This window comes from Limulus polyphemus, unplaced genomic scaffold, assembly GCF_000517525.1.
Source record: "Limulus polyphemus unplaced genomic scaffold, Limulus_polyphemus-2.1.2 Scaffold9, whole genome shotgun sequence".
Lineage (NCBI taxonomy): Eukaryota > Metazoa > Arthropoda > Merostomata > Xiphosura > Limulidae > Limulus > Limulus polyphemus.
The window spans coordinates 1,727,073-1,749,447 of NW_013665619.1; the positions used below are offsets into that span (position 1 = coordinate 1,727,073).

At 33.7% G+C, this 22,375-nt stretch overlaps 1 protein-coding gene across 3 annotated transcripts in view; it reads left to right on the forward strand.

Moving 5' to 3' along the window:
• The window catches only part of LOC106478217 (thymocyte selection-associated high mobility group box protein TOX-like), a 151,460-nt gene that overhangs the window by 35,632 nt on the left and 93,453 nt on the right, over positions 1-22,375 (forward strand). The window contains exon 1 of one of the 3 annotated variants that reach the window (XM_022381841.1): positions 7,688-7,744. The exons of the other annotated variants lie outside the window; for them this stretch is intronic. The gene's annotated coding sequence lies outside the window, so the exon portion shown is untranslated. Of the gene's footprint in view, positions 1-7,687; positions 7,745-22,375 lie in introns of those variants that run through there. 3 annotated transcript variants of the gene reach the window in all.

The following is a 22,375-nucleotide window of genomic DNA, read 5'->3' on the forward strand; positions in this document are numbered from 1 at the left end:
TTGTCCTTCGTTATTCACCAGCCACAGGTTTTCCACCGTTGAAGTTAGGTAATGTTTTCGTAAAAGTACTAATGTCCGATGAGAATCCACTGAAGTTAAATGATTTGTAATGTTCGAACTTTGCAAATACTCCTGGTCAAATATCTGAAGTTTTCCTATTGATAAGCGTTATAACAATCACAGTTATAGCTTCCGAAGTTTATAGCACACTGACTATAGCAAACTAATAATAGATACTCTTTTAGCGCGTCGCGTTGGTTATATTTATAGGCGTGTGGAGGCTTTCTAGAAAATTCAGATTACGTAAAAACAAAAAGCTAAATTTAAGCGTTTACGTACATATATTGATTCTTACTCTCGAGAATCATCTACAAATTTGGAGAATAGGCAGGAGTTTCGCAATAGATATTTAACAGTATAAGCTATGCATGTTTCTAAATATAAATTTGATCTAAACAAACGTCGATATTAAAATAAGTATATAATAACAAATTCATTACAGTGTAATAAGAGAGTCCCAAAAATTATCGTTAATACCAGTTTAACTAGGCTTCACCGACGAACGTTTTCTTGGTTATATTCTTTCTAAGGTCGCCAGTGAAGAGATGCTATTCCTCAAATATGGTTTAACCAAGAGAATTGAGCCGAAGCAAAAGAAGGATCAAACCTAGTATTAAGAACTTTTCTGTAACTAAAAATGATGGAAAAAGAAAACATCAACTAAAAACGATGAGGAAAAACAACTATTTGTTAATAGAAATGGACCGTATATCAGTAAATAGTTTCAGATAGGCCCTTTTTATTTGGGACGTTTTGACCGTATATCAGTAAACATTTTCAGATATGCTCCTTTTATTTGGGACGCTGTAAATATTTTCAGATATGCCCCTTTCATTTGGGACGTTTTGAACTTACATAATGTTTATTGTTTCACACAAAAAATAATAAATATAGCTTAAAAATGATCTTCGAATATATTAAATGTTTTAAACATATTTTTTTGCACGGCAGTTTTTCAACAGGAACAGGCTAACTGATGTATCAAATAGAAAGGGAGATTTTGTAAAGATCTGCCTAGATGTTAAAAGCTACAGACCTCCGCCAATAATAGAGTACAACCATTAGTCCCAGGGAGATGAGATATATATAAAATAGGTGTCTCGTTCACCCCGTGACCTCCCTCTGAAAGTAGATGGATTGATCTTACATTTGAAGCTATATTTCTTAGAAATTTAAACTTTGTACGTGATATGCCAAAATATTATTAAGTGCATGCATTTTTATTGATTTAGGTGATATTTCATTCTTGTTTCTTCTGGCATGCTCTGTGGCGAAGGATCAACCATAAAGTATAAATGTACACTACAATAATGACTTGACAGAATGTCCAGTGCCAGATACAGGAAAGCTCACTGTTAGTAAATACAGTAACGATAGCGAAACGAAAACCTTCATCATTACAGCGAGTTGGCAACTTTCGTTTTATTCAAGAAATACCCATAAACAAAAACCAATAGACGTACGAACAGTGCAATCAAGTAAATATATATATATATATTTAGCTCTGAAAGGGAAAGTAAATCAAGCATTATTATTTTATTTCATTTCAAACGTTTCATTATTAAAGTGTCTAACAAAAAATTTGGATTCGAAATATCTCTTTATAAATCCAGAAGGGTTGTATTTGGTGAACATAATCGCAGAAAGTACTTTAACAATTTCATAAATCATTACTGTAAGTACATAAACAGGTATTTTCAGTACATGAACAGGCCTTTTCATTAATTTATAAAATGTTTAACATCGTTCATTCTCTCTTACAAAGATGTGAGAATTTGCCAAAATCTTTTACATTCAGATAATACAAAATTCACTAAACATCATTCTATTTACATGTCATAGTATTAAATTGATAAACGTATTTATACATCTAAATTGTTCAACCACGTTATATGGTGTTATCAGTGTTTAAAATGACACTCCTTACAGTGATAACTGTATCGAAAGGAATTTAAAACGGATTTTAACATCCAAATACGAAAGATTCTTTAGCATTTTTGGTGTTAATGACTTACTTTTTAAAAACACAACAGAATTCTTGTTTTATAATGTTTTAGCTACATTTCTGGTAGCTCTGTCATTAATAGGTTTTACAAAGTGTATTGTCGGAAAGTAATGCTTTAATTGAAATACAGCTTAATGAATTACTCCATACATTTTGTTATTCAGTTTTCATAATCAGTTAAATATCATCTGACTTTGTAACATAAATGACAAGCTTTAGAATAACATATACTACGTGTATGAGAATGTCAGTCAAATTTTTGTCCTGTGAATGTTGAACGGTACTTCTTCCCTCCTTAAGCCATTTATAACACACTTCGATCTTTGAACGTTGCATCTAGCTTTTTTGTGTGGAACAAATACTAAGGGGCTAGATGTTAAATGGTACTTCTTCCCTCCTTAAGCCATTTATAACACACTTCGATCTTTGAACGTTGCATCTAGCTTTGTTCTAGGGTTTACTATGAGGATATATACTTATTATATGCTATTCTTCGCTAACAAATGTGACATGATAGGAGATTAAACTTTGCTTTGTAATTTTCTTCAAAGTGTGTGAAAGTGAATTAAAGTTTTAATTATATCACCAGAAAAGTAAAACGGAAAAGCAGATCGCTCTTTTATTTATTTTCTCAACTGCGTGCATTATTACTAAATGCCGCAATCGATAACAACTAAGAACATTATGATAATCTTGAGTTAAATGTCATGTAATTATGCGCTTAGAAAGCGAAAACATTAAAACACGTGAACATGTTTTATGTATGTCACGGGAGAGCTGGTGTAAGAATATTTGAAAATTCTTACAAGGTGGTCTGAAACACACAGAACATTGTTGACGTCAAAAAGGTCATGATAATATAGTAGTAAAAAACGTACTTAAATGCCTACGATGCTCACAAGAAGGTAGGACTCGTTGTAGGTTATGAACCATTAAAACTACTTTCCTTGGAGGCTGTACTTTAGGCACTCACTGTGTTAGTTACTTAAATCAATTGGGCAGACAGATTCCCACCTGTTTTCGGCCAATACAGCTGTATCGAGCATCCATACACCCTATTTATGCATTCACCTTCAAGCAAAACAAATAAATTTCTTTAGTTCATCGTCTCATCAATGAAGTGGAATCTTTGTTCCAACTTACTAGACGCGATAAAACAAAAGAAAAAAGAAGAAGAACATGCCAAACAAAACTTTTATATTAGCTTAGTTATCGTTTCTTCATTCAGTATTTCTATCTTAATTTTTAAATGGTCTTAATCTTTAACCTTTTATCTTTGAAACAATGTACTTCAAGAAATATCGCATTTTCTAGCTATTTTCGAAACATTAACAGAGAAACTATGCACTTCCCATCGTAAATGTACTCCAACAAAACTTGATTTGTGAGCAATACACGCACTTCCAACTTTGTTCTGATGGTCACACTATATAGGTGTATGTCTTTCAATGGCAAATAGCTAAACAAGTATAATAACCGATATGAGTAATAATATAATAATCACTTACGTGTAATATTAAGTTAGTAATAATATAATAATCACTTACGTGTAATATTAAGTTAGTAATAATATAATAATCACTTACGTGTAATATTAAGTTAGTAATGATATAATAATCACTTACGTGTAATATTAAGTTAGTAATGATATAATCACTTACGTGTAATATTAAGTTAGTAATAATATAATAATCACTTACGTGTAATATTAAGTTAGTAATGATATAATAATCACTTACGTGTAATATTAAGTTAGTAATGATATAATAATCACTTACGTGTAATATTAAGTTAGTAATGATATAATAATCACTTACGTGTAATATTGAGATAGATGGAATCATCAACCCGAACGACAACTTATGTGCACGTCAGCTAAACGACCAGCTCAGAGACTCCTAACGGTTACTTAACATCGTCTATAATTTTGAACTGTTGACCAGAGGGAGGGCAGCCACAAGGGCTTTGTTCTGTTCTTTGAACTGAATAACAGAAATGACTGTTTTATAACACTCTCTCAGCTGAAAGTATGGAGGGTGTTCTGCTGCATTATGTATCAAGCCTTGGACCCAGGGCCTGCATCTTGGCACGCTATTTGCAAGGCCACGTCTGGCCAACTAAGGTATATCATTTGTATATGTTAAACTAAAATAACTTTTTATAATTCTCCATGTCACGCTTTCCAGTATTTCATTATTAGGAAGATAAAATTAGGCATATGTTTCGAGATCATGGAAATGATACCAGACAATGAACAAAAGTTAAATAACAAAGAATGATAAAAGTAGTTGCGAAGCTTTGTTTTAGTCTAATTGGATGACTAGGAGTATACAAATAAAACTGTATTTTACTGAATTATTGAAATATTTTAACCTAATAAGCAACTGTTTACTTGCCAGCTAAATAAGAACAATCATGCGAGTTTCGACCATTTCAATTTGGTACCTCTTATATTCATGATACATCAAAGTGTATGATTCATATATTGACATTACCAATTCAGGTTAATTCAATGTCAAGTTGTCTGTTTGCCAAAGTCTCTTGCATTGATTGCTTTTCGCATCACTTGACTTTTCTTCGGTCTAATAAAGGAGTCAAAGTTCGTTTCTGTAGCAAATTGCATGTTGAATTTATAATATTAACTTCACCTGCCCGATGGCATTTAATATCTTACACAAGCACCTCAAACATTTAACATTTCATACACCTTTGTGCCGAGACAATGTTGGAACCATAGACTATTTCAATCACAACGGAATGTAGTTCCACAGTTATGAATGTCGTCAAGGTTAAAATATGTTTATAGGAATCTAAAAAATTAATACACTCGTGGAATTTCCGGTAAAACAGGTTCGAAACTATGCTGTTGTAGGAGGAGCTGTATGCTTTACAACATAGAAGGATAGCCACAATCTCCTCACCGAATTGTAACATCAAAATTAAGTAAATTTAAAAATAAAGCGTAAGCGGGTAATATTTTCTTATGGTTTACTGCGTAGATCAGAAATTCAATTTTTCAACCTTCTTACTCGAACAAAAACAAAACGGAGGTCGTTAGCCTGGTGGAGTAACTACACTCATATAAAAAATGTGTCAGAATTTGCGTTGTAACGAACCACAAAAGCGTGACAAAGAAGCAAATACTTAACCCTCGTTTTTATGTTGTTTCATATGGGTTAGTTAGATCTGAATATGGGGGAACCTAAAAATATGTTCTTTGTTCTAGATTATTAAATGATCTTACGAGTAGCAAGTTTCGGTAGTGTACATACTTCTCATCGAATGTTCAAATTAAGTACAATTAATTTCCAAAGAAAAGTGTTTCACTGTAAAAGACCTATATGCAAAAGTAAAAAAAAAAAAAAAAAATATTAATATCCTGTATTTCTTTGGAAAACGTGATCAATTTGTATTTCTAATTCTTGTATAAATTAGGGAAATTAACTTGAATCAAAGGAGCGATATATCCACGGGAATTCAGAGTGATAACAGGAATTGATAATTTATGAATAGAAACAAATAGTTTAATCTTATACACCTAAATAAATTTCACCAAGGTTCTGTCAGGAAACCTTAATATCACCCAACACTGTAACGATGAGCACTAGATATTGGTTTCTTTTTATAAGATTGTTTGTTTGTTTTGAATTTCGCGTAAAACTACACGAGGGCTGTCTGCGCTAGCCGTCCCTAATTTAGCAGTGTAAGACTAGAGGGAAGGCAGCTAATCATCACCACCGACCGCCAAATCTTGGGCTACTCTTTTACTTACGAATAGTGGGATTGCCCATCACATTATAATGCTCTCACGGCTGAAAGGGCGAGCATGTTTGGTGTGACGGGGATTCGAATCCGCGACCCTCAGACTGCGAGTCGAGCGCCCTAACCACCTGGCCATGCCGGGCCCCTTCTCATAAGAACAACTTCCTAGTGAACGTTCAAAATAGCATCTTGGGCAGTTAGGGATGTTTTGAAAAATACTCACCAATACTATGCTGAGATAACAAAAATAGTTTGATACTATGAGATGTATATAGAGAACAAGAAACAGTCAATTGTTAGTTTTATTTAATATTCGTAAAGTGTTCCATCTGTTATTCACATTTATATTTTTCATGTGTACATTATTTTTGCCTTTACAGCTACTTCTTAATCTTTATGTACAGTTACAAATCAAGTACCCGTGATATTGTGTAAAACACCCAAGCCTTTTAATTTTCTTTTTCCTTGGATTCCTCGAACTCGTAAAGTAACTTAACAATTAATAATTAGCTGTGTTATTCTAGACTCGTTCATTTATTTACGGTAACTTTCGTTGTTAGTAGATTGAGTATATTAGTTACTTGACTATAGTTAGTATGTTGATTACAGAGAACATCCAAGACATACAGACTTATTGGGACCATAAACATTTCGAGTTTTTACTCCAAATTACTAGAGTATGGCTAGGTAAGATATTTCGAAATCTGATGAAGTATGTAAATATTCTTCAAGCATTAAACTTTTCTTGTCATTTCTAATGAAAGTGCAGCTTTTACTACCTAGTGATCGTTTCGTATCCCATACATATCATTTTTTTTTTAGAGAAAAAACACATATCGAAGCGTTGTTGTTGGATCTACTGTAAGCAGATTGAATGTATACAAGGAACTCTTGTCAAAATTATCATCTCACTATACCTACCACGTATCTTGCAAGATATAACATCGATGACAATAGACTAATTACGACTAGGAAAAAAAAACTTTCGAACATTTGTTTTTGTCTCCAAAGTACTAAAGTTGCTATGGAGCATATTTTCAAATCCAGATGTGTGTTAGTATGCCTATTTTACCCTTATAAGGCCTACATAAATAAAACGTATGATAGATTTAACCCTATAATGACTGAACCTCCTCGTGGCTCAGAGGAAATATTGAGAGCTTATAAACCTACAATTCGGGGTCCGATCCCTTTCGTAAGCACAGTGTAGATAACCTATTGTGCAGTTTTGTGCTTATGACAACAAATAGGCAGTCAAATAAAATGACCGCTCTCCTTTCAATAAGCCAAGGCCCCTTAGCTGCTAACTAGTTTGAAGTATTATTCTGTCGCCCCTGATTGTTAAGCCAATCTTGAATTTTCGATCGAAATTTCTGAATGTTTTGTCCAGTTTCAAACAAGAGTACAAGACAAAGTGAAAAATACAAATATAATGAGGCCTATTAAACTCTTAATGCTTGTTGCAAGTTTATTTCTAGTATAGATTATGTCAGTTTTTCAGGATGTTGCAGTGACAATAAGTCTTTTGTTTGCGTTGCGTTCAATTCTATCAGGGTTCGTTAATTTAATGTCCTCTCGCACGCTACACGCAAATATCTTGTACATCCCGTTAATGTTAATGGAGAATATTTTTGTAAACATGCAGCCGACTTCATTACTTTAATCGACTTATACGTCTCCAACATTTCTAATCACATGGTTGATGCACGTTAATCGTTACGTTGCGTTATGTCCTCGTGTTTAAATAATAACGTGTAATGATTCTCTTACTGCAATGCAGCATACTCGTATTGAACGCGTCGAAGGCTGTGCCATTTAGAAGCAGTTGCCAAGCACTTCAACAACCTTCGTTTCCGTGGCAAGAGCCTCAAATGAAGTGTTTGATGGAATATTCATTTCGATTCCGATATCCATTTGGTACTGTTGTAATATTTTTTTTACATAATGTATTTTCTATCTTTCCTTTCTCCATTTCAAAACTGTAAAGTTAGTTTACCCTATTATTGTAACTGTCGCCCTGGGACCCATTTAGAAGAAGGATTACCAATACCATGTCATGCAAGAGACCAATCACGAAGATAAATGCAGTTTTTGAATTTGTATGTTGTAAATTACAATAGATGATCCAAATAAGCTAGCGTGATTCATCGGTTTTCACTCTTATTCTTTTTCCGGTCATGCCGTTAAAAACTATCCTAATTCTGATTGGTTTATACAGTTAGACGTCAAGTTTCTTTACTGTGTAATAAACATTAAGTGCTAATCATTTTACTTCTAAAACTTTGTATTAGCCACGAAATGAAATATATATTGCGTTGTTTCTTTGCTATTTTTTTTAAACAGGAACGTAAACACATTTTGTGATACCTCTTTTATAACCTCTCTCTCTGCCCCCTGCCGCCTAAATCAATCCATCAGCTTAAACACAGGAATTTAAATATATATTGTATAAATTATGTGTCGTGTGGTTACATGCTGTACTAAATTTTATTCACGAAAGCGGTGAAACCCATATCTAAGCACGTTTTTAATATATTGAAAATCTTATAAAAAGAGCAGGTATTATCCATGGGCCTGTCCCTTGTAATGTGTGGATAAAGAAGTAAGAGAGGGTAGGGGCGTCAATTAATGCATCTGGCTCTGAAAGTAAACCTAATAAAAACTTTTATTTTAATATCGTTTCGAGTAGACTGAAAAAAAGAGAAAAAGATTGATGTGCCTATCCTTGGAAAGTCATTAATTACATGCACGTCATGCATTTCATATTTAAATTATAATGGGATGAAGGGGAAAATATTATTAACTTTCATGTAAAAATGAATTCAGTTTTTGTGTTGAATAATTAAATAGTTAGATTTTAACTTATTATTATTATTATTACTATTTTAGCAAGACTTAGCTCACTTTTCTTGTAATACCGCTCTTCAGATGTTCTGGCTAGGTGGCAGCACTCTGACATTGAGTTGTCATTTACTAGTAGATTGCATAGATGCATTTTATAAGGTAAATTGGTTAAATTTTACTGTTTACAGTTCGAAGTTTTTTTTTTATGTTCCAATGTTTCGTTGCAATAGTTACAGACCAAACTTTATTAAATACGTTACAAAGGGTTTGGTCTAACATAAAGTTAACTCCTATTGTTGTCATGGTAGTAGCCTATACGATCATATAAGACTAATTATTAATTAGTAACTAAACTAGGTCAACCCAGAGTAAAACTCAACAAAACCTGGATGAATCTTTTGAAAATATTGTAATACTTAGTTGATTAGAAGCCTAATGGGAAAATCTAGAACAATGGGATAGCCCGTCACCCTTTCTACCAAAAAAAACACAGGATCGAATCCCGGTCTTACCACCTCACTCACACGATCCTTCTCAAGACTTCTCTAAAGACGCTAGCAGATTGGAAGCCGAAATGTAGTCTATAAACTAATTAATAATTAGTATCCACTAGTAAAAAGTAAAATTCTAATTAATTAATAATTAGACATAGGTGATCGTATAGGTTGCTGATAATGATAACTACTAATAGCCGCTCGCCACAAGCTTGACGTAAGTATTTAATTCCTATATTAAGCTTAAAATGTTATTGCTGTTCTTTAAACCAGTGTTGTTACATTCTTTAACTTTCAGGTAAAACTTTTAAGTGCCGTTGAGATAATTGTTGCTATTTTATATTCGGTTGAAACGTATACCTTAGTAATGCTATTGGGGAAATATTTCCTAAGGAGTATTTCGTATATGTAAATACACTTAATAAATACACTCACACATATTGTGTGCATATGTTGTAGCAGTAATTACGCAATACGTTAACGCAAAGTGGATAAGCCTGCATGAAGCCTACCAAAGATGGCAATCTGTCTGTGAGCGTTTAATTTGAAAACACGACTGTTGATTTAACTTTCTATTCCGACTTATGAATATTTTCATTGTCATTTTGTATATAAATATGTTTTTTCTTCTAATTTCAATTTTAAGATCAAGATTCATCAAGTTTCATGTTTTCCTTGTGGTTTATAAGACTTGCAGATTGAAACCTAATACTTTGATGAAAAATATGTAACGACTGCTGTGGAAGTAAAGACATAATTAGTTGAATTTCAGAAACAGTAAAAATAATACATTTCTTTCTAGTCAACTCTTTGTTAAACGGTAACGTGACCACGTTTTTAGGTTTTCGAAACTGTCAGAATGTGTAAAGTATTTTGAAAAGTTTTTCCACTTGCTCAAATAGATTAAACATGCAAAACGTCATTTTAAACTGTTGACGTCATTATTTATGTACAAACACTGTCGTACATCGAGCCTTTCTTTTTTTAAATAAATTGTAATTCAACAAGATCTCTGTGTGACGTAAAGGGTTTACAAGGTGGACGTAAATACCTTCTTTTTATTTCAGGTTGTTTAACCCATTGTTTTTTAATGGTTCTTTATATTTTATTGTTTGTTTGCTCCTCACGTCACTGTAAGGTGGAGAGCTTTGTTTTCTTGTTGTTGTTAAGCGTAAATCTAAACAATGAAGTGTCTGTGCTGTGCACACCACGGGTATCGAAGCCCGGTTTTTACTGTTATGAGTTCTTCAACCTACCGTTGAGCCACTGGAGGCAAATAGTTTTGAAAAAGTTTTACACTCTCAGCTTATCCATATTCTAGTTTACCATTCTCAGTCAGGTCGACAAATATTTATGTGCAAAGAGATGTTTTAAAGCAGTGTACTTTATTAAACAGCAGTCATGTAATTGCACCCTTTGAGGTTTTGTATAGAAAATATAAAACATACTTAAGGTAAACATTGAAATTAAAATCTATATCGGTTGTATAAAACAAATCTGTTTACAAACTACTTTCAATTTAAACCGTGTTATCTCCTTTCTTTGAACGTGCTACTTCGTCTTAATCTAATCATTCTGCAAACGACTTATATATATCAGCGTGAAAAGCTGATTTTGTGAAAATATAAATTTAGGAAATAGCTATATAGAGCTGGTAGACCGTGTATATATATATAATATGTATATTATAAACACCTATATATATATATATATATATAGGCACAGTAAAGATTATGTCACGCAAAGTAACAAATGGGAAATTCGATTCCACTTGAATTAGCTCGTCGCTAATTACTTGTTGGTTTTCATTAATAAACTCTGTCAAAGGATTGCCCACGTTCATTAATCAGCGACCTAACGTAGAAACGAATTTATACAAGATTCCCATTTCTGGACGTTTGTCATGCACAGTTCTGTGTAATTAGGTAATCTGGGCTATTTTGTCTCTCGAACGTTATTTGTCAGGGAGTTATAAAAGCTTAAGATTACAGTAATGAATGGTGCCCTTGTTGCCACAGACATCCATCCTTTCAGCTTGTATTTTGTATCCAAATGTAGAAAGAACAAACGTGTTTGTAGCATTAGATACTTGTAATTGATGCCCTTATTTTTTTAATCATCACGGTTTTAGTGTTTTGATGCCTGTAAAAGAAATATATTTTTCTAAATGTTTGTTTTAGTGATCTCGTTGACGTTACGTCTTGTTTCATTAACTTATATTGTGAATTTAAGCAGTGGACACTTGCTGCTATGTTTAATTTAGAGAAATTAAGTAAGCCATCGGTTATGCAGATTTTACTGTTGCTCGTTCAAAATCGTGACTAGAGTCTCATTGTCTTTATAGTTTATTGGTAGATCACCGATATGCAGTAATGATTCCTTAAACCAATCTAACTCAGTAAACATTTGATGAATTTAAACATAGGCTGGTTCTTCTGACTCACATCAAATTTACACTTTTGATGTGAAAAAAATTCTAAGATATTATGATTTATAACTCTATCAATACAAAATAGTGAATACTCAATATTTCCATTGGGGGAGCATCCATCCAATTAGTAATAGGCCTGTCCCCATGGGAACAAAAGGTTCCCTGCAACGGAGATTTTATTGAGATCAACAGCTTGATTTTTTGAAACACCTGATTCAAATTAAGTCAAAACGTGTACATAGAGCAAGTATTCAACGATGAAAAGAACTGATGACTCTAATAACAGAATTGGTAAGAGCTTCTGACAAACTTCAGACTGCTACACATATCCGTGGATAATAAACTTTGAATGGGTAATGAGGTATCACATCTTTAACATGTTAGCAAATACCCAACGTTTCGATATGGTTTTTGTCATCATCAGCCACTTTGGTTAATGTGACAAGGTGAAATATTGTGGCTGTCTACAATAAATCATCCTCAATCCGTGTAAACTTTAAAAGTTTTGAGAGACGTTATTAAACCAAACGCACACCTAATATTGCCTCCATAAAATCATAACTACAGGCCAGCACATCAGATGTATACAGGGGGCTTCATGCTACTGGATTTAAGGAACGAACAAAACTACATACAACCTACAAACCGTCATCATCGTCGTGATGTAAGGCGTCAGCTTTATTAAGCAATGAAACTGGGGTGAGGATTCAGAAGAACAATAGGAAACTATCAAGTAGAGCAATGAATCCTAACACTAACTATTAGTTTGGAATAGTCGAATCTGGATTTAATGGTAACCAAGAGTATACTTTGGATGTGTGTTTGTCTGTTTATTTTAACGAAAAGATGCACATTGGGCTACCCGTTTTCTGTTTACAATGGGAAATTGAACCGCGAATACCAAAGTTGTAAGTCCGTAAACTTATCGCTGTTCCACCGAAGAACTGGATATGAGTGTTGTGTTTGAGCATAATGAGTGTTGGAGTGTCCCATTAGTGCAACTGGTAACAGTTTTATAACATTAAATGTCATGTTCTGCCTATTTGTCAAATTCTCAGAAAGGGCCTTACCTCTTTCAACATGGTAATCCACCATGACTTACTGCACGCCATATTCAGCAATGGTTGGAGAAAAATACTGTCCAGAATCTGCCTTAATCACTCCAAATTTCCTTCTGGAATTCCGTTCAACCGCTTTGGATATTTTAAGGAGGCACTTAAAATAAAGAATAGTGTGGCGAATGCTAAATTTTGACACTGAAACATAAATATTCTATGAGCTTTTAGAATTAGTGCGTTTGCTCTAGTTTTGGAATAGTTTCATGTTGATATGCCATACTTTATTGTGATTGTTTGAATAAAATATACACTACACGGTTTATAACTAATATTTAGTCAAGCTTGATCTAAATTTAATCTTGTTCCATCATTAGATATGCTAGCTTTCAGATACTGTAAACTATAATTGCTTTTGATAATTGTAGATATTGAATTGTCACAGGCGTAAGTAGTTAAAAAAATCGTTGGGTAACTAAAACTTCAGAAGTTTATAAGAACGAAATAAACAGTTGTCTAGCATAATGTTACATATCAGGATAAAGGAACTTTCGAACTGTAGGTATTTATTTTTATTTAGTTCTATTTAGTTCTGTGCCTGTATCTACCTCTCTTCGTGGTTTTGGTAAAAGTTGTTGTAAAGTAAAAATAAGTTTTTATGGCTGTTTATAAATTGTTGTATAGCAAAGGGAAAACACTTGAAGAGCAGGATATCTAGGGTTGTATGAAATTGTATTATCAAAACAGTCACTTCAGAGAAGTCAACGCTATAACATTTAGTAGCTTACAAAACTATAGGACGTATATCTCTCCCATCCTTAAATAAAATTGTAAACCCTAACATATCTAAACAAAATCAATAAAGAGGTGCTTAATATATTGTGAAAATTGTGCAACAAAAATAAACACGATTTTTTCTAAATGATTTATCTGTAAATTGGAATGCTTATCAGGTATATGAAGACTGGATGTCATAAAGATTGTTATCATAGCGCTATATTTAATAATGGCATACGAGTTGCAAAGATTCTTTAAACCAGACTTAATATAGATTATGACGAAGCAAAGTATGTAATTTCTTTTAGGACTCTGGTGTACTTATTTTGAGTAAGAAGCAAATTGGTATTGATGTTGGAACAACGATTTTATGGATAGATCTATATCAAATGACGTTGATATAAAACCATTATGGGAGTCATTAGGGAGTCATACAATGGTATTAATAGGAATCCAAATGATCATCCAATTGATCATCCTTAAAACGTAGCAGATGGTAATCATGAATTCTTGGATAATGTATAGGGATTTCAAGCCTGGGTAATATTGAGCTTTATGTATTTATACATGACATTATAAATATCTAAGGCCTGGCATGGCCAGATGGTTAGGGCGCTCGACTCGCAATCTGAGGGTCGCGGGTTCGAATCCCCGTCTCACCAATCATGCTTGCCCTTTCAGCCGTGGAGGCCTTATAATGTGCCGGTCAATCTCTCTATTCGTTGGTAAAGAATAGCCCAAGAGTTGGCGGTGGGTGGTGATGACTAACTGTCTTCCCGCTTGTCTTTCACTCCTAAAGTTAGAGGTGGCTAGCGCAGATAGCTCTCGTGTAGCTTTGCGTGAAATTCAAACGAAACGAAAGTTCTTAAATAAGCCAGCACTTCAATGAACAAAATGTGAATTCTCAGTTGTTAGTCTATATTAAATGCACATCTGCTCTAATTAGTGTAGACAGTGAAGCAGCTGTGGTGGAAATTTGTTCACAAAAATGTGTCACTTTCCTGCCTTTATTCTTCAAGTCTGTATTTCGTCTCCGCTGGAATACAATTTGGAAACCTTCAACATTTAATTCAGCGAACTTTCCTTTGACTATTGATATGTAAGCCATATAGTACTGATCCGTAAGTTTGCTCATCAATTTCAGAAGCTAAATAACGTGATACAGAATTCACGCAGCCCTTTGTGTATGTTGAACACAGTCTTATGATTATGTTCCTCATCAAATTTAATCTACCACTCGCTTGATTCCAGATCCAAGTATCTAAACCACAGATATTCAGACAATCATCTGTACATGATAGTGGGAGCCATCAATCCATGTTTCTGCAATCAAACTGAAAACATCCATGCAACCCCTTTTTTTCTTATTCCCACTACAATTATTACAAGTAGCTATATTATTTCTTCTTGAGGCAGTTCAGGTAGATTATGCAAACCTGTAAGATGGTTGCTTAATATCACTTAGTATCACATCTATCTGGTTTAATAAAAATATCAGCTTTCAGTGCTCTTGGAGCTGTTCAGCATCTAGATGATCATAGTATAACTCTACTAAGTACCTTAAATGCTTCCGAAATTGAGCAGCATTGAGGGGATGTAGCCCAATTACGTAAATGCTATTGGTAATACTAGATTCACACACTACTTCTACTACCATTCTGTAGGATATACTCATGAGTATTTTACTTTAAATTGTAAATACGTTCAGATAATGGAACAATGAATGCGTGACACAAGGTTATATGGTCATAGCAGCAAATAGAGCTGTATTTGAACATGTCTGAAGATTTCCAGAACCCACTTTATGAGCATTTGGAGACAGCATCACTTCTTCCTATGAATGTAACCTTGCAGTTCATTGTTCTACCCTTTGTAATTCCTGGCACTGGATGTCCTGCCTAAAGAGCCACACGACACTTATTAGGTTACATTTTACATTCTTAAATGTTTTCACTCCAAATATTCCAGCTTCAGAACCAATGTCAGTAATCGTCACTTGTTCATCTAGAGAGTGTATTGTCAGAGAGAGAGACTTGGCTAGTCTCTCTCATCACCTCTGTCTTTTAAAAAGATGAAAGTCCATATATGTTGTCAGCAGAGACTCAGCTGGCAGTAAATGACACAGATCTATTCTGAGGGGAATATAGACACTCTTTCTCGTATATGCATATGTATTCTGGTATATACAAGGTTTTATCTGGTGATGCTTTGATCAAATCAACCACTCCACCAACTAAGCTAAAATAACTCATGTCTTCTTCCCAAGTTATCAGTTGTACCTAGCTCTGGACTTGCTAATTCAAGTCATAACACGGCATAGAACCAATGACTTGTTTGTGGCCTTCTTTCTGTTGCCCGGTAACAGGAATCGGGTCCTTTCCTCAGACACATCACATAGAGGGTAGAACCTTCACCGGTTTCCAAGTTAACTACGGCCGAAACAAGCACCCAGTTCGTATTTGTTTGGCACAGATCTAATGAGATGATATGATTGGCCCAGATCTAATGAGATGAGATGATGGGCCCAGATCTAATGAGATGATATGATAGACCCAGATCTAATGAGATGAAATGATGGGCCCAGATCTAATGAGATGATATGATAGCCCCAGATCTAATGAGCTGATATGATTGGCCCAGATCTAATGAGATGATATTATTCGCCCATATCTAATGAGATGATATTATTGGCCTAGATCTAATGAGCTGATATAAATGGACCAGATCTAATGAGATAAGCTGACCAGACTTTCTTTTACTGGAAATGGCTTCCATTACCTGGACAATCGACTTAATATAACCACTTTGTAGTATTTAGTTATGGACAGGTACAGTCTCTGTTAGAACCCCTTTAAAAGATTATTGATTGGGATATTTTCCCCAGCCATACATGGCTACAGATTTCCACGCAAGATTCATCAGGTAAACCACATAGACCACCAAGTTTTCTGTTGGTCTTTCATGGCAGAAATTGAAATCCGCCTAATAGATAAGCCAGTTGTCTACCTGATCAAATTGGCACTGCGGTTCTATTACCACTATTCTCTATTACTCAGCACATTTTCAATGAGGTGCTCGAATACATCAAGCACCACCTCATCAAGGCTGACGAGCAGACATTGTGTGACCTGGCTCTAAGATCATATATCCCATATATTCTTTACTCCTTTCTTGTCAATCATGTTCTGAGGACTCCCAGCTTTCTTCAACTGATACATTTTTTGTCTATTATCCATTACTGGTATAGGCATTAGAACAGTAGATAGAAACGTTCGTTCATTGCTCACTGTATCCAACCGTAGGATATCAGACTTGTCCTTCTTCCATATAAAGATACCACCAATTCATCTGAGGCTCTGTTCCTTCACCAAGAACAAACTAAGTCTTGCCACAGCCTTTTTTCGTACCTTGGAGTGTATGTCATTATGCAAAACAACATCTCATGTTGCCATAGGTATGCCTATGTTGTAGAGAAATGGCTTTGTGGTCATAGAGAAACTAAGAAGAAATTTGAAAGAAACGTCAAAAAAGGATAGATGAAGGATTTGTTAGTTTGAAAGCAAAGTCACATTGGGCTACATGCTGTGTCCACCGCGAGGAATCGAACCCTGAATGTTAGCGTTCTAAGTTCGTAAACTTACCACTGTCCCACAGTTGGACAAGATGAAAGAAAATGAAAAACTAGTTCTCACCAAAACGTTTATAATTTGGTTATAGCACTAAAATGTATCATTTTATAACTTTCTGTGTGATATACTTATTTAAAGAAATCTTACAGACCAGTTAGTTGGTCCTGCAAATAACTGCAATTATACGAAATGTATAACAAAATGTTCACTCTCTTATTCCCATAAGAATGTTCAACCAACAACTTAAGAAGGTTAACTTCTGATTATCATGGTACAACAGGTCAGTGGCGACATTCCTACGGTATTATCTTAAAGTAATCAAAAGTGTACTTTTACAGACAACTAAGTCGAGAAATATAAATGCATTTTAACATTAATTATAGAAGGAAAAGTTTTGATATTAGAAATATTGTATTGATGTTAAGAATATCACACTTAGACTGCATATTGTTCCGGTTTGCATATAATTGCACTACAGTTAATTATCTTTAACTTAGTTTTAACGATTTTCTCAAATCAAAAAACAATTCTATATACATTTTTGTTCCTACAGTCTTCAGCTTGTAGTTTTACTCATTGAGTTGTTTAAGAAGCCTTTCAGAAGTTGAGCGTTATTTTATATTAATACAAGTCGTGCTCAGATATATATATATATATATAGAGAGAGAGAGAGAGAGTTTCGATTCTTCAATAAGATTATATATAACCTGATTTTCATCACCTTCTTCCCTCTCTCTCTATATATATATATATCTGTATGCATATCTACATATATTTTGCGAATACCTAGTATGTATGAAACATCTATATATCAAATAAGACTACTAAATAGCAATGAGTTATTATTTTTTCATACTCCATCAAAGTTTTATACAAGTTAATTTTGATAAAGTGCAACAGTCTGTTTTTCGAAAATAGAATCGTAATATGTTATTGTGTTGACTTATATTGGTTCACCGTTATATATTTATAGCTTTCGAAATTTCAAAAGCCCATAGACATGTATTAAATAATGAAATAGCTTTTATTTATTTCCACTACTACTTTACAGTAGCAATGCTATAAATATATTCTGGTAGAAATATTGAGAACTTGATATCAGTTGAAAAGAGAAATGTCATTTTAACTGTTTTGCATTAAAATCCTTTTGATTTTCGGTGCACTCGGTTCCTTAACTTATCAATATAATAGATATATTTTTGTTTTTGTTGTTGTTTTGGGGGTGGGAGATTTTATAATGCTCAAGGGAAATATATAGAATTACTATGTCAATATTTGTGAAACCTCCAAATTTAAAATCATGAATATAAAACTACTAGTGAAGGAAATCAAAAATGTAAAATGAATTTAGGATTTTCTAGTCAGAAACAAATTTGCCGGGAATAATGTTATACGTGGTTTGATGAGAAACAGTACTCCCCAACTTATTTACATTTTGATAAGCTTGTAATCTGGTTTCGGCCTCTCGGGAAAGCCTTTAGTCTATCTCATTACAGCAGCCTGTCGTCAGAATAATGAATTACATATTGTTATTTAGAACCCCTTGTTTGATTTATGAGCTTCGAGTAACCTTGACAGCGCCATCTATCACGATCCTCGTCCCCAAGGTTCGTATACCAGTGTTTTGGTGTACTAAAGGTTTCGATGAGGCCATGTTATCTCGTAACCTCTGTTGTTTCAGTGTTAACAATACACTTGGTATAAGGCTATAAGCTATCGTTGAAAGTAGTTCTTTGTTGGAGCCACTCCTAATTAGGGATTCGAATTTACTTAAAGCTACATTTTCAAAACGTATTAATGACATTTACATTTAGGTAATTTTCCACTTTTTAGTCAAATGATTTGTCCCATTAATTCAGTTAAACTTTAGAGACATCAATACTATTTAATTTTAAAAGTGTTTAATTTAATTAACAGGAACATTGTTATTTTAATAAAGCTTAAGAATAACAAAATAACATTGTGTGGTTCTGTGTGATATAAGTAGATCATTTCTTGTAGAGCATTTTATTGTTGTTGTTTTTTATGGGTTTTTTTTTATGTTACACAGTCGAGTTTATTTTTGTATTTGACACATTCACAACAAAATATGAAAACTCGAATCTAATTGAGACATAACGAAAATATATTTATGTGTTGAACCTCTAATCCTCCGGAGGAATTTCCTAAATACCATTCTAATTTTTCTCTTTTAGTAAGCTTTTTGTATCTGTATTTTTGTTTTCATGGCAACGCTACTAAGGATGACAGTCGCCGTCACTAATGTTTAAGTACTGACAAGGGAGGATGAGGAGGCATAGCCACTCAGCATCATCCTACAACTTACAATACATGCTAAGGAAACTGACTGTCACTTTTATAATACACCTACAGTTAAAAGTGCAGAGAATGTTTCTGTGGTATTGCACAAATTCGAACCCGCGTTGCCAGCCATAGAATGCAGACCTCTACCATAACAGAGGAGTGTATTTCGTTCTAAATGATGGCTTCTACTCGGATCTGTAAATCATACTGAATGATAGAAAAAGTTATTTTTAAACATGTGGTTAAGATATCACTTTTAGTGGAGGTTGAGATTTACCTTTGTTTCAGAAAGACTGTATTCTAATCTTCTCTAAACACAGTTTTACTGATAACTTACGAGAGTAAAGAAACTTATTGTAATTTGAAGCGTTTGCGGCGTACGGGTGTTTTCTGCAAATGAAGAAATGTTACCAAACTATTTTTACGCGATTGCATAAAAATTATTCGTCAGGCTTAAAATATTTTGAAACCAAATTCAGATAATGTGGTTTTTAGATATCAAGCTATTAGATAATGGTATTCAATAGTACAAATTGTCTCGTATATAACAGTCTCCTTTAGATAATCCTTTAATAAGACATGTAATCACAAAAACTGATTATCAACAAGCTTCTTTGTATAGTCTGTATCTACTTAATGATCTACAATCAGACACTAAATTTAGCATTTCATAAGGATTTGTTTGTTTTAGCCCAAACCTATACAATACGCCATTTGCGGTCTGTCCAGCACATAAGTTGTAAATCCGTAAACTTACCGTTGACCCCTTGGGTCATAAGGAATACATATATATTTTGTACATGGAAATGACAGAAAATAAAGCATATTTGGCACTTAAAAACAAAATATTTTGAACAGATTTGGATTAGATTAACACAGAATAATATCTCATAACCCTTTTCTATAGAACATTATTTTTCCATAAGTTTCCAAATTAAATAGATTTAAGAAAGAAAATTTTGACTCTGACTGTCTAAAATGAAATATTGCTTGCATATTTCTTTGAGCTATATTTCATGTATATAGCAATTTTCTAAACCGTTCATTATTAAAATACAGAAGCTGTAGTCGCCTCGTCGCTTGATTTACAGAAGTGTTCGAATTATACCTCTGAGACGCAATGTTGAAAGCGTTTAAGCATTTAATATTTATTGCTTCTAATTAATTAAATCTAATGTTTCATAAAATTACATGAAACTATATTTCCTTTCGATTTCAGTTATTCTTTAAGAAAGAGCTTCTGATATTTTGCACGAGATATGTAACAGTAGCCAATCAGATTACACATCAGTTACTGGAAAGTCTTCATTTTTTTTTGTATAATTTCATAGTCGCCACGTTAAATGTCACCTGTTTATTCCAAACATTAAAATCTGTGTTATTAAGGATTTAGAAATATTGGCCTGTTTAAGAAGAGCACCTAATAATTAATGAGATGGATATAATTATATAATGCTTTAAAGGTTATCTAAAGGATTGTAACATTTCAAAAACCTTGTATACTTAAGCATTTATCGATAAGCATTACTAACGATATACTAAGTTCAGTTACATATGAGCCAGGCTAGACTCGCAATCTGTGGGTTCGAATCCCCCGTCCCACCAAACAGCCTTTCAGCCTTAGGGTCGTTATAACGTTACGATCAATCTCACTATTCGTTGATAAAAGAGTAGTCCAAGAGTTGACTGTGGATAATTGATGATTAGCTGCCTTCCATCCAGTCTTTCACCACTATATTATGGACGGCTAGCGCACATAGCCCTGGTATAGCTTTGCGCGAAATTCAAACTAAAACTAAACCAGTTACACACGATTTCCAAAAACAATAAAATTACGCATATTACTAGGTATCACTAATAGAAAAAAGTCAAGTACGCTAAAAAACAACGTTCAGGTTGTTTTAACAACAAGGCATCAGTACAGTTTACTGAGAACAAAAACAAAAAAGCCTAATGATTCATATATTCTTCCACATTAGTCACCCTAATACACATAGTTGACGTTCCTTTTCCCTGCTTAGACGAAATTAAATTCAACCTTGTATCAGTAATGACTACAACTATTAAATTTACTTTTCTTACATTCTTATTTATAAAGACTAGAATTGATTGTTTCATCAGTTGGGTACCTTCGCTGTTAACGATATTTTGGCCATAATCCTAATAATATCTAACAAGGGTCGGCCACGTTAGATATACCTACTTTGGAAAGTCTATTAGTCAGGTAGATTTGATATTATAGGAAAGGTACCTACTAAAGGCTAATTATGTTCTAATTCATAAACAACTAAATGACATTCAATCTCTGATCCATGTCTCATGAATCCTGTAACCTTGATATCTAATGCCTTGACCAGAAAATGTTTCTTTTTTTATCGCCTGAGCAATCATTCTTGTTCCTGTTACAGATACAGTAACAGCAGACAGCACTTAGCTTTCCACTCAAGACTTGAGTACACTTGTAGTAGTATCCTTTAAATTAAATAAAAGTGTCAGTTAATTATAAGGTTCAAGAATTAGTATAAGTGACAATTAGACTTAGTATTCTTAAGATTTTTCATTCGTTTTTATAAGATAAGCAATTAGTAAGTTGCAAAATCATATTTCAATAAGATTACATCTTGCTGCCTGTCAGTCTTTCATATGTTTCAACTTTTAACTAAAGCAATTTCGCACTTAGGGGCTTCAGCAGAAACCGATCATAGAGTTAATTGTATAGCCGACGGAAAGGTGTAAGTTCGTAATAAAATCTGCTACTCGCCGGATTTAGACAAAACGAAATTCGGTGCAAAATGATCGTAAAAGGAAATTAGGAAATGTTGTTCGTTGCTCAGACCTTTTACCAAGTGCCCATAAACGATAAACGAACATTGTAATTGTCGCTTAACCACGGTGAATTGCCTTCGACTAATACTCGGCAGACCCATAAAGCTTTTAGCGCCAAAGTAAAGTACATTAAAGTTATACTACGAAATAATTAACATGGTTTGCATACTATTCATATCCCTAGATTT